This window comes from Zootermopsis nevadensis, unplaced genomic scaffold, assembly GCF_977971745.1.
Source record: "Zootermopsis nevadensis isolate Lab colony 2312 unplaced genomic scaffold, Znev_1.0 Znev_ptg000011l, whole genome shotgun sequence".
Classification (NCBI taxonomy): Eukaryota; Metazoa; Arthropoda; class Insecta; order Blattodea; family Termopsidae; genus Zootermopsis; species Zootermopsis nevadensis.
This window is the reverse complement of record NW_028259143.1, coordinates 8336680-8349435: the sequence shown is the minus strand read 5'-3', so window position 1 is coordinate 8349435 and position 12756 is coordinate 8336680. Positions and strand designations below refer to the sequence as shown.

Here is a 12756-nt window from a genome sequence, read left to right as displayed (position 1 = left end):
GACATACTGGACGAAAAACGGGCGTTTCTATAGCAAAATAAAAAAATACTAACGTTTGAAAAGCAAACTTCCATGTACAGTCCTATGCTAATACAATTAGTCAATCGATTCATTTAGCATAAAATGCAAATGAAATTGGATTCGATAAAGGAAATTCAATGCTACTCTGATTTATTTACACAAACGTAGTTAATGTAGTTTACTGAAAATTTCATTGTTCTTAGATTGAAATAAATTTAATTCAATTATCGAAACACTCACCATTATTTTAACGAGAGATATCGGATTTCTGGTACAAAAACTGGTCTAGATATGCGTAAGTTTCGTTACTGAAATCCATGACAAAAGTCATAATACAATTTGTGATTCATTCTCTGGAAATGTGGCGAAGTTGAAGCACGTGGCATGCAAATAAATATGAGGGCCATGACCAAATTAGGAACGCAATACAGACAGCACGTACGTACATGATTCCATTAAGTTCATCCTCACTTACAATTCAAGTTATTTAAAAAAATGCTGGAACCCAGGGACAGGAACTACTAGAAATTTGAGAAAACTACGCAACGATCTTCAGAACGTGCCTCACCAACAGATGACAAACTGCTGTAAGTAAGCTATATTTGAGGTTCTCACGGCGGTTAATACGAAGATGGCTGTTTTCTGGGTTGCTGTGCTGTGTAGTCTAGTAGACGTTACGGTCTCAGACAGCCTTGCTGCCTGCATCATCAGGGCAATGATGGAGGCAGCAAGGATTTCTGAAACTCAGTAAACTTCTACCAGACTACATGGAGCAACAACCCGGAAGACAGCCATCTTCTGCTGTAAGCAATATAGCCCACATACTATACACATTTATAGTCAATGTAACGTACATTTAAAAGGACACGCAAACAAAGCATGGATATATTCCAAACATGACCATGTCCACTAGCCTAGATGTTAGATGAATACATTAATTTTTGAGACCTGGGGCATAGTTTGCGACCTTTGTTTCGTCCCGCTACATGCCTATGCAGGCACTTGGGGGGGGGGGGGGCGGAGGTATAGCTCCTACTCTTTCTTGACCTCGGCACCAGATGGGGGTGAGTAGTCAGCATCACGTCCCGGCCGTGCTTTACCCCCGGGAAAGGATCCCGGTACCCATTGTACAGGAGGCTGGGTGGGCCCCAGAGCCGGTCTGGACGCAGAGGCTAGAGGAAAAATCCTCTGCCCCCGTCGGGGATCGAACCCCGATAGTTTGCGACCTTATGTTTACGTTATTTTCTACACAGACAATATACTTTTGAAACACCGTGTGTTTCTCCGAACTTCCATGAGTCACGTGACTGTGGCTTGTGTGTGCAATAACATTCACAGCTGAAAGAAGGGATATAATACACTGAGTTTGGTCAACCCTAGTGGAACCCTTTCCGACCACGTGTATCGGAAAATGGAAAAGTTCAATGCCCTCAGTAGGCACAGGCCTAGTAAGTGTCTGCAGCCAAGGGACGCATGCGCACAACTACCACAACATCGAGTGAGAGAGAGAGAATCACACCTCCCTTACTACAAAACCACCCTCGAGCTGTGACCGGGTGTGTACATTACTCACCCCTGCCAGCCCATTGATTAGATGCTTCACGCCACGTGGAGTTGCTGACTATAGTCGCCGGATAACAGTTGATGGTTTCATCGCTTGCTTCACCACAGTGCTGAGAGATGCTACGGAATGGAGCAGAAGCAGTGGGTACTACCACAGCTACTGGGATATATCAGAGGGGAAAGGACGTACTTCAGCCACGTGGTTCATGTATAAGAAAAGAGGTCAGAGCCAGAGGCGGCAGTCAATGCAGAATGTATTACGAAACCTGAAAACAATTTAATGAAATACTGGAAGACAGACGTCTTCGGATTCACCGCCGCGAAAACCTCAGATCCTACTTAATGAAATGCTAGACGAGAAAGATAAAGATGGGGGTGGAAAATTTTAAATGGAAACAGTACAAATAGATGATGAATATAAGAACATACACAATAACTTGACTGAAAATGTAACTACAGCAGAATACGGGTATGACACTAAGATGGTTACACCTGTTTTGGAATCCAGGTACGGGACCCACGAGTAGGCAAATGCGTTAAGATTTTAAAAGCTGCATTTACGGTGACAGATATTAGAAATAAATAATAAACCCTAGGTTCGAACGCACAACTAAAAATAAGGTAATTTCGGAGAGGGATGTGTTGAAAAATGAATAAAAACTAATTGACATTGACATTAACTGACTAACGCTGTGATGACAGAGCTAAAATTTTGCTCGATGGTGTGAGATGTACACTGGATTCATCTGGCTCAGAATAGAGTGCAGTCGCGCGATTTTGTGAAGACGGTGATGGACCTCTTGGATAAATAAAAGGCGAGGAATTTTTTTGGTCACCTGACAGACGTATTAGCAATGCAACATAATAGGCTTACTGCAGTACATTTGGCGCATCATCGGTTTGCTGTAGCTATTAATAGGAATTAATTTGCGACTACAGACGTTAGAAACCAACTTAGCAAGTGTCTTGTTCTGACAGGTAAACTATTCGGACGCAAGAACTCTTTCCTCCCAGAAGCCAATTAAACTGTCTTAAAAGTAGTAGTTTGCCCTCTTGCGGGCTGTGCAGTAGTTAACAAGCTTAATGCGTCAGTAAACTGGACTCGAGGGCCCGACTGCCCGGCGTTATGGTCACACACTTGAAACATTGTAAACTGAAATTTATGTTCCCCATGGGGAGTGCGACTGTTGCCAAAGCCCGATCTCTCGACGTAGAAGGCAAGAGGTCAACACACCACAGCAGAGTGCGCGGTGTCGAGCTGGTTCAGTTACCGACGAATTCAGTCTCTCAGATCATACAGGCTAGCACCGAATATTAGGATGATCAGTAAATAATGAAGTTGGGAGGATTTGAAAGAAGTGGCCAAACTGAAGGTACTAATCCGCCATTTATCTGGAGGGACTTCAGAAAACCATAAAAACTATATCAGGATAGCCGCTGTCTAGGCCGATATTTGAAGCACAAACATCCCAAATACGAAAAAGTTTGATCACTCGAAATATCGTTTATTATATACATTCTAATGAATATGCGTGATTCTGGTATTTAACCATTTTGGGATTATATAACAAGTGTATAATTTTAAGTTTGACTGCAGTTACACAAAGACTATAAAAGAACATTCGTTTGAGTGCTGTCCTCGACAAGAAATGAACAGCAGACTATTAAACAAAGCTCCGAAGGAAAAACACAGCAATGAGACAGAGCTGAGGGTTAATGTCAGTTCATATTTCGTAAGATTTATCCGTAAATAAAGGTTTCGCGATATTTATGATGCCTTTAGACATAACAGTGGTGTCCTAAGGCCTACAGATCATGGTTCCATGCAAACTCTGCTCTGACGTTCGCTCTACGGTTGTTTCCCAAAACGGACTCAAAGTGGCTTCATCCGAAGCAGATCTGCGTCGAGCAGTGCATATCGTACGTGTTAATGCCATCAACTTCGAATGTTTGGAACCCAAACGACAACTTACTGAACGGAACGAAGTCCCAGCAAGGGAGCGAGGTTTATTATATTTCTTTTTAGCATAAACATTGTCTCCCTTGAGGACACGTTCTCAATAAGGGAAATGATCTAGATAGGTGTCTTATAGATGATCTAGCTTCGTTATCTGTTTTTTATATTTGTTTAACGTTTTACAATTATATTAGTGTTCCCTAGGTGTTTTTATTTATATTTCTTCATTTATTTTGCTTTGTGTTAATATTGTTTCTATTTTGGGTTTGCCTGTACTTGGCAGTTATATTTAAAACTGTACATGTATAAGTTTAGTTAATCTAAAAATAGTATTAAAATATATTAAAATTGTCCGTCAATCACAATAAAGTAACATAAGATAATTAAATGGTTAAAATATTATCCTTTGTTCCGCATCGAGTACTCGATTTACATATGGAACATTCTCGACATGTTTCGGCTTTCATAGAGCCGTCATCAGGTGTATGTTATAAACTCTTCATTCAATTACTAATTTTTAATTTTCGTATCATTTCTTCATTTTTCACATTGTATCAACATTTGTTGTTGTATTATATATCATTGATACAATCGTATTATCGGAGTGATGTTAATGCTGCGTATATTGGTCAGAGAAGTAATATCGAAGTTGTAAGAGGAGAGATCAGAAGTACATCGTATCGGAGCGAGGTTGGTTATAGTCAATAAACATGTTTTTTTGCCTTGTTTTAATTAGTAACCTGTCTGCTAGGAACTTTATTATTATACGATTATTGTATTTACTTTATTTTCCTGTATCTGTAATTAATTGGCCATCTGGCTGTTGACGCAGCACTCTAATAATAAAGAATTGAATTGAATTATAGAAATGTGTGAAGAAGCTGTAGCTGTCAAGTGAAGCAAATACAGCTGACGTGTAAGTTATTGAATCTGGTGGAATCAAGAAGAGGTGAGAGGGGGTGTGGATTGTAAATGGTTACTGAAGCTGAATGTTGGGATCGATCACACACATACAGAGAGAGGGTACGTATGTTTAGTCTACCACATCTCTAAACCAATACCAGTCGAACCGCGTACGAAAACACTAATCCTGCGTGTGTGTGATTCGTTTTACACTTCAGCAATATCAGGACACATTCCAGGGTAAAGGTAACTTGAGGCTATTGAAATGTATGGGCTGTGTTCTCGCAGGCCAGATAGAGATACACATGCATGCCTCAAGTGAGATTCTAACCCATGATCCCAAGACTCGAGCATCCACTGTATCGGCTTAATATTTTAAGCCCTGTACGAAAATAAGTGATCAAAACAATGGAGTAATGTACGGCGTGTGTGTGTGTGGGTTTGGCAATAGATTTCACTTCATGTGACAAAATTCAAATGGTAAACTAGAAACAAACCGTCTTGATAATTGGGCCTACGTTTTATTTTTAATTCCTTACAAACTCAGTTTTATAGCACTACTTACTACAGGCTTCGGCGCTTGAAGATACAGTAACAAAACCAATTACTCACCGCTCAATATAACATCGCGTCGTCAAACAATTAATTCATATATTATAATGGGCACGATTTTATTCTACAAATATGGAAAATTCAACATGCGTTACATTTATGTCAAATACAATAATTAAAATTGTAATTGTATTCGCAAAGAGAACTGATTAAGTACTGAACAATGAAACTATTAACCACTCTATAGATGTAATCAGCGGGGAAATTTGAACAAATTACTGGAATTAATCGGCCATAGAGGGAAATGAATTTTAACATTATAAAACCATAAACAGGAAACTGATATGGTCATACAGGGAGGCGACCTTATGTTGTCAGATGACTGTCTTCTGGGTTGTAGCGCCGTGTATTCTGGTAGAAGTTTACAGACGTTTCAGAGGTACCTGCTGCCTCTATCACCCTGATGATACAGGCAAGTAAGTACTTCTGTAACGCCTGTAAACTTCTACCAGACTAAAAAGTGCCGCAACCCAGAAGACAGCCATTGCCATATTCGCCGTCCTGAGAACCCCGTGTCCGTCCTAGGATTTCTGTTCTCCCGATGTGTCACTTCACGTTGCAAAGTGTTGAGATGGCATTCCGGATCGTTTGTATGGGGTCCAATATTCATCCAGTCACTACGCATGTGAATATGGAAGGGGAGTGATATTAACTACCCCCCACCTCTTCCAGTAACCAACCCTCCCTCCCAAATCTGCCCTGCCCAGTTCTTCCCCGTCCGGTTTATTCGGTGCACGTAATAATTTTCTTGGAAATCGCATGTTTCCATGTCTTTTCCGTATCATGCGATGTTTAAAACTGTATGTGGCACTGTCATATCTTGTAGCCTACAGTGGCACTCCTCAGTTACGGAAATAACTCACCAAACGTTTGAAAGTCGACATATTCATGTATGGAGTTCATCCTCTACAAAGATGGATTAAATTTTTTTCGCCTGTTCCGCTTCAGAATACAGAAATAATTAATCTTTTCGACATATGATAAGACTCTTTAGATGGTGAATCAGCTAATCGCGTACAGTTTATACCCAGAAGAACACAAAAGACGCAAGCATATGGTACATAACGCAACTGGGATTGTGGAATTCAAACCCGGATCAGCCAATCGTATTATAAATGCTGTCCAAAATAACGTGCGGTCAGTAAATGCAACACTAACTTGCACGATGTAATACTTAGGTTTAGAATATTATAAACTCTGTATATTCTGAATCAAAAAGTCCCATTCTCTCGTCAATACAGCTTTTTAAATTATCAAGGTCAATTACAATTTATCACGTTTCTACCATATCTAATTTTCATATTGTAACTTATGCAATTCTTTAACAGAAATAAAAACAAATTAACGCCAGGTAAGGTTTCAGATAAGTACCTATTGATACAAAGCTACTCGCAATACAGAAATCAGATATTCTTAGTTTCTTTAGATATTCATCACATCGTAAAACGTTACAAATGAAATTTTCGGATCTTAATGGTATCTACGTTTTATGTTCTGAAAAACAAATTTTTAGGAAGTCTTTTCTAAGAAAATCGATGAAATTCGAGTTGATATTCATGTAAAATACATATATTTGACTGACCAGAACAGCAATTAAATTCGACCGACAACGATCAATGTACCAGATTTAATCCAGTGCACAACAGCATTTACTCTATTTTAAATTTTCATCTTAATATTATTATCTTCCCATCTAAGCCTAGGTTTCCAAGTATTATCTTCTCCTTAGGTCCTCCAGCTACAATGCTGATACACACTTATCATCTTCACCTTGCGCCTTATATGTCCCGCCTGTCTATTTCAGTCTGACTTGATCACCTTAATAATATATGATGAAGAGAACAAAATATAAAGTTATTTATTATGAAATTCTCTCAACCTTCCTGTTGCTTTCTTTTATTAGATCGAAATATTCTCCTCCGAACCCTGATTTCATCATCAATCTATGTAAGTTCTTCGCTTACAGTGAAAAATCTCGTTCCACACGCTTACAAAACAACAGGTAACATAATACGGTAGTTTTACATATTTTAATCTCTACATTTCCAGACAGTTGAAGAGTTGAAGGGAAGCCAAGTAATTCTAAAATGAATGATAGAAAGCGTCCTCTTTTGCCTGAGGGAATGAAACAAGATGGCCTGGGACCCATCTCTATGATCAATCACCCATCTGCAGGATTAAATTACATTATTGGTTTCGTGGAGATTGCTCAAGTCTTCGACGTTGTTCCCAAGGCATATCAAGGAATAATTCTGCTTGCAGCTGTTCCTTGACATTATTGATCGCCCTTACGGGGCTCGGTGAGGGTGCAATGAGACCTGCATCGTCCCTCAGCACCGGCAATTTCAGTTATATCTTGTGACAAATTAACAGACCGAAACAAACGTAGTTCCTCCAGCGCCAAAAAATCACTCACGTCCCTTAAACACCAACATTTAACTCCAGCGTCTCCCAATCCAGTATATAAAATTATTAAACTTGATTAATTAAATAAACTTCAAGGAGCAGAGTCCTTTTTGAGAAGCTGATTGTCACTCAGCCGGTCAAAGTTCACAGCCATTCTATGGAACTCGCCACTGGTCCCTATCTTGAGCCAGAGAGATTCAGTTCAGGTCCTCCGAGTGGTTCCTTCCCTTCAGGTACACATTTCCTAACAAAATGGTCGTTATGGTGAGGAGCGACCCTTCGGCCAACACCCAAGCTGTAGGACCACATTTTGTCGGGTGTGAGTGACTGTTTATTCGGTATACTAACAGTTATTTAATTATATTTAATACGCGTTTTGGGAATAAAAATAATACTTTTATTATAAGATCATTAACATTTAAAAATATATAAGTATTTATACAAATATCAATTCTTCCACCTTAAACTTCATAAAATTCACTAGCCTACCATAAAATACCGGAAAAAGTAGGGTTTGGCAGATTCCATGTAATAAGATGAATAAATTTACGGACGTAATTCAACGCTACGGATTAAGTCGTTAGAAAGTCGAATTTCGAAGTGATTAAGTAACTTGTAAGAAGGATTAGCAGAAAAGACGAGTCGGCGAACGAATATGTTATGGGCCTATTAAATTCCGTCACAAATGAACCTCACGTAGTTAGTATCTTGCATTAAATGTAAAGTAACAAGTAGGATACTTGTGTGCATTAACCTCTTAAACGACGTATTATATTACACAATGAGCCTTTGTCTACTGTTATGCTCGTGCAAGAATATACTCACATCCCTAGCTAACAAACTGGTTCGACCTTTAAGAAGCTAACAGTCGCTCAGCCGTTCACGTTTTCTGCATGGTCTAAAGCGTAGCCCTTCGAATCTTACTCGAGCCATGAATATGTACATGTGATTTTCTGTGAAATGTTATCCTTGTAACGGGCTGGCAGGCCACAACGCCCCCTAGGAGTTCTAAGCATCTTGAAAAAGGATAGTGAATTTGCAATTCAGGAAATTTCCCATATTTTATGGTACTCGATGGTTTATTACGTCTTCACAGAAGTCTGTCACTGTACGCCCATGTAGAACTTCGGCTTTCGAGTATGAGAGGCGTCGAATGTTAAAAGTTTTCCAACATTTTGGCAAATACTACAATTGCCATATTCAGGGAAAATGTGTACTAGAAGCCTTATACAAAGAGAACACAGTAGGCCAACATTCTCTCACCCTACTGCTCTAAGACCTATTTTACGTTAAGTCCTCTAGCTGGTCTCTTTCTTCCCGACTTTCTAACCAAAGCTGTGTGTGTTTCATCGGCGCATGCTACATGCCCTGTCCCTCTCGATCTCCGTTATAAGACCACCCTAGTAATATTTGGCGATGACTACAATGTTCATTCATTCTGAATAGATGTATTCAAAATAGGTTGTTACATTCATTTTGAAGTAAATCACAGAGATAGCACTAGGCTGGAAGTCTGGGTAAGACTGAAAGCATGCAAAAAGGGAATATATTCTGGGCCTAATATGTTCTTCAGCGGAAATGAAAATTAGCAACAACGAGCTATTGGGGAGATTAGCCTGTAAGGTTGTAATTTGTCGTGACGGGCTCACTGGAGCGTGATGCAATCGTATACCATGTGAGTTGTAATTCAAATAAAGTACACTACATTCATTGTTTACTCAATGTAGAGCAATTTGCTCGCCTTACCGAATGTTACTTAAACCGTAAAACGATTGAATCTCTTACCTATGAAGTCACCATCGGCTACAACACAGTTTCATGGACAGCGCTCCAGTAACGCGTTTTATTAACGTCTCAAAAGGCTCTCATAATATCTTGCTACTCAGTTGATGAGAGATAAAATGTAATCACTTAACTATACAAGCGTTTACGTTCAGATTACTGCTTAAAATACAAAGACCCTATTCTCCCCTCAAAAAGAAAATGCTACTGGTTTCTGGATCCAGATGTATGCTGATTTACAATGGTACTCAAGCCTGAATGTCTCTTTCCTTGTCATAAAACTTGCTACTTTCGGAATTTAACAGGCCGATTAGACGACTATTAAATTTATTTGATAAAATTACTCTTTAATTTGACACTGAATTTTACATACTACCTACCATCGATTTAATGCTTCACGGAGTGCACAATATGTGAAAGAAATCATAGTAAAGATACCAGGAATAAATATAAACAACTGGAAAGATTCAAACGCTTCTAATGTCTGCTGTTTTGTATGTTATTGCTTAGAAAGAAGTGACGAGGCAAAGTGATATATTCTGCAACATACATCTCTCACGGATTGAGTAGTCTTTTGTAAATAATCATTCTGCCACGGGAAAATATATGTCCCTATCTTACAGTTTCCCATTATGAGGGGGCTACAGTGTATAGAAATTACGAGACCGTCTAGTGTTAGCACAGCGAACCAAAGCCCTGCTCCACTCAGTTTTCCGGGTTAAGTACCCTAACGTGGCTTTTAGTAGGGCCATAAAGTCACACAAGCGAGATGTACGCTGTAGTTTTACATTTCACCTTCTAGACCAGCGGAAGACGTTCCTCGTAGGCTACATGAGAACGTAGTAGTCTACAGTAGGCATACGGAATACCAGTGCATAACCATTGTGATGGAACTTGTACGTTTACGGAATGTACACAATACGAACTGAAAACGTTAGTACTAGGAAGACATTTGTATCATAGTTTGTTACAAAAACAGATGTTAATAATAGAAGTGGTATTATTTATGGCCTATAACCAGGAGGGCTAATTGTTCTGAACCCCAGAACACACAAGCAAAAGCCTCGTATTTTTAATACTCATTCAACAATCATATATATTTCTCTGAACGATTTATTGTTAACTGAAGTAGGCTAATGGCTTATAATGTTATTCAGAAAGATAATGGGGTTGTGAGAAAAATGCAGTAGCTCTTTCAAAACGTTGAAGGCCAAGTACAAAATCTCGCAAATGTGACTTTCCACACAAAATACTTTCTTCATTATGCACCATAATTATGATCTCTATTGAAACAACATTGTAATCCAACACATTTTAAGTTTACAGGACCCACCGCTCTCGCCCCCCCCCCCCCCCCGGGCAAGGGTCGAGGGGTCCCTGACATGGAAAACTCGGAGCGTCGTGAACATGAGAGCCCCTCTAATGATGCGCTTGAAATGTCTTACGTTCGTTTAAGAAGTGTTAATTAATGCTGGTCATGACGCCATGACACGTTCTACTGGCACTTACCTTCCGATGGCTCACTCTTCCTACCCAAGATACACTGCGATAACTTTCATCTTCATTACGTCCCTCACGACAACAGATTTCCACGACTTCATCCATTAGTTGTAATGCATCCAGAACTACTGCATTTTAAACTCGTCATCACACCGCAATGGCGAGCCATTGCAGTTCTAAATTACATGCATGTCAAATACGAATCTACATTTTCATTACTTGCATCGTTGTGCTGAAATGCTCTAATTAGGTATGCCTCGAGTTCATCAGTCGTGGCAGACCGCCAATATTTTCTTTGCATAATTCTATGAAAAGTTTACCACATGCGAGAGAGGAATGTTTTAATAATTTGAAACTCGAGAAGAACATCTTAGTTACCACGGTCATTTCAGAGTACTAAACCCGCTATAGCAATAGCGACATCAAAATGACAAAATTTGGTGTTCACTTCCATACTGGATGTTGGTCCCAGGAAGTGAACATTGGTGTAGCTGTTTGAGAAAGTTCGAAGTTACTAACACAAATGTATGTGTTGAAATATTCAAGTACACTCCGGCACACGCAAGGTGTATCTGGGTCATCGCACGAAAACCGATATCTCCGAATTAGAAACACATCAATCATGAAGCCCCTACTCACGTTATTACACACTCAAAGCGTGGAAGAAGATTCTCATGCTCAAGTAACCATATACTCAAACCTTTAATTCACTGCTGCCTTGCTAGAATAATTAATTACGACATACACAAGCAACCTCTCGGATTTCGTGCTTCAAGTTGTACAACAAAGCTATGGGGTAGTGCTATCAATTTTCTACCGTTAATGATTACTCCACGCGGCTAGTGGAAAGGACTAGATGAAATTCAATAGGGGAAAGATTTCGTTCGTATTTTCATTCACCTATCCCCCCCCCCCCCCAGGTACCTTCATCACCTTCCTCCTGCGTTCGTTTCACATCCCTGCTACAAGTATTTCAACATTTTTTCACCAATATTGTAAATAATTCTAAAAGGCTGCCTAATGGTAACATCACTTACAAAACAAACTATTTCTCCATGTAGCGTCATTGATTAGAATAATCTGGCCTCTCGGAGCGCACAACATACAGTTATAACCCACATAAAGTAGAATCCTGTTTATCCTGCCTAAATGGGACCGAACGATTGTCGGATAATCGAAAATGTCGAATAATACGCAAGACTAATGAAAAACACGAACCTAAATATAAACTATATTTACAACTCTTATGATTATTAATTTACGAAAGAAATACAATACGGTACCAAATGAAAAATCTTAAACAAAAACAGCATTTAACATAATGCAAATTAGTATATGGAAGTTTCATTTTTTAAAAAAGTTAAGTTTCCACGGAAGTCGGATAACCGAAGGTCGAATAATCGGGACTCTGCTTATCGCTCATGAATCTTGTTTTGCATAAATTTATTTCAAACACTTCAACTAGCCTGCTGCAAGAAATTATAAGAAGTTAAAATTAATGGCAAACTGCGAATTAACATTTCCTCCATACAAATCACTTGCTAAAGAATTCACTGAGAAAATCCACAGGTTACATGTGGGTCAAATATTCATATGTGAACACTTCCCTGAAAATTCGGCACTTCCTAACCGACATAACTGAGTCTGTGCCAAGAAATAACATCTAGAAATGTAATGTTTGAACGTCCCCACAGGCATTCCTTCATTGTTTACTTACATGAAAATAACAGCCTAAAACATAATTCGTCTCATGGTCTTCCTGGAACTGATTACTGCAGCCAGTTATTTTCACTGACCGCCAGCGCGTGCTATTGTATCACGGCGACCAACTCACTCTCACTTCAAAAGTTGGTTCTGCTGACAGGCTAACTTTATGAAAGTCGGCTAATTATTTCAAAAGCAACTAGACACGATTTCATTCTTTAAAGCCACAATTTATGGGTTTCATAAACTACAGGTATAATATAAACTATAACATTGTTTGTAGTCTATTTAATTAAATAAAAATGGCG

At 39.2% G+C, this 12756-nt stretch overlaps 1 protein-coding gene across 2 annotated transcripts in view; it reads right to left on the bottom strand.

The window, feature by feature from the left end:
• orb2 (cytoplasmic polyadenylation element-binding protein orb2) overlaps nucleotides 1-12756 on the bottom strand; it is a 256883-nt gene that overhangs the window by 26411 nt on the left and 217716 nt on the right. The window lies entirely within an intron of this gene.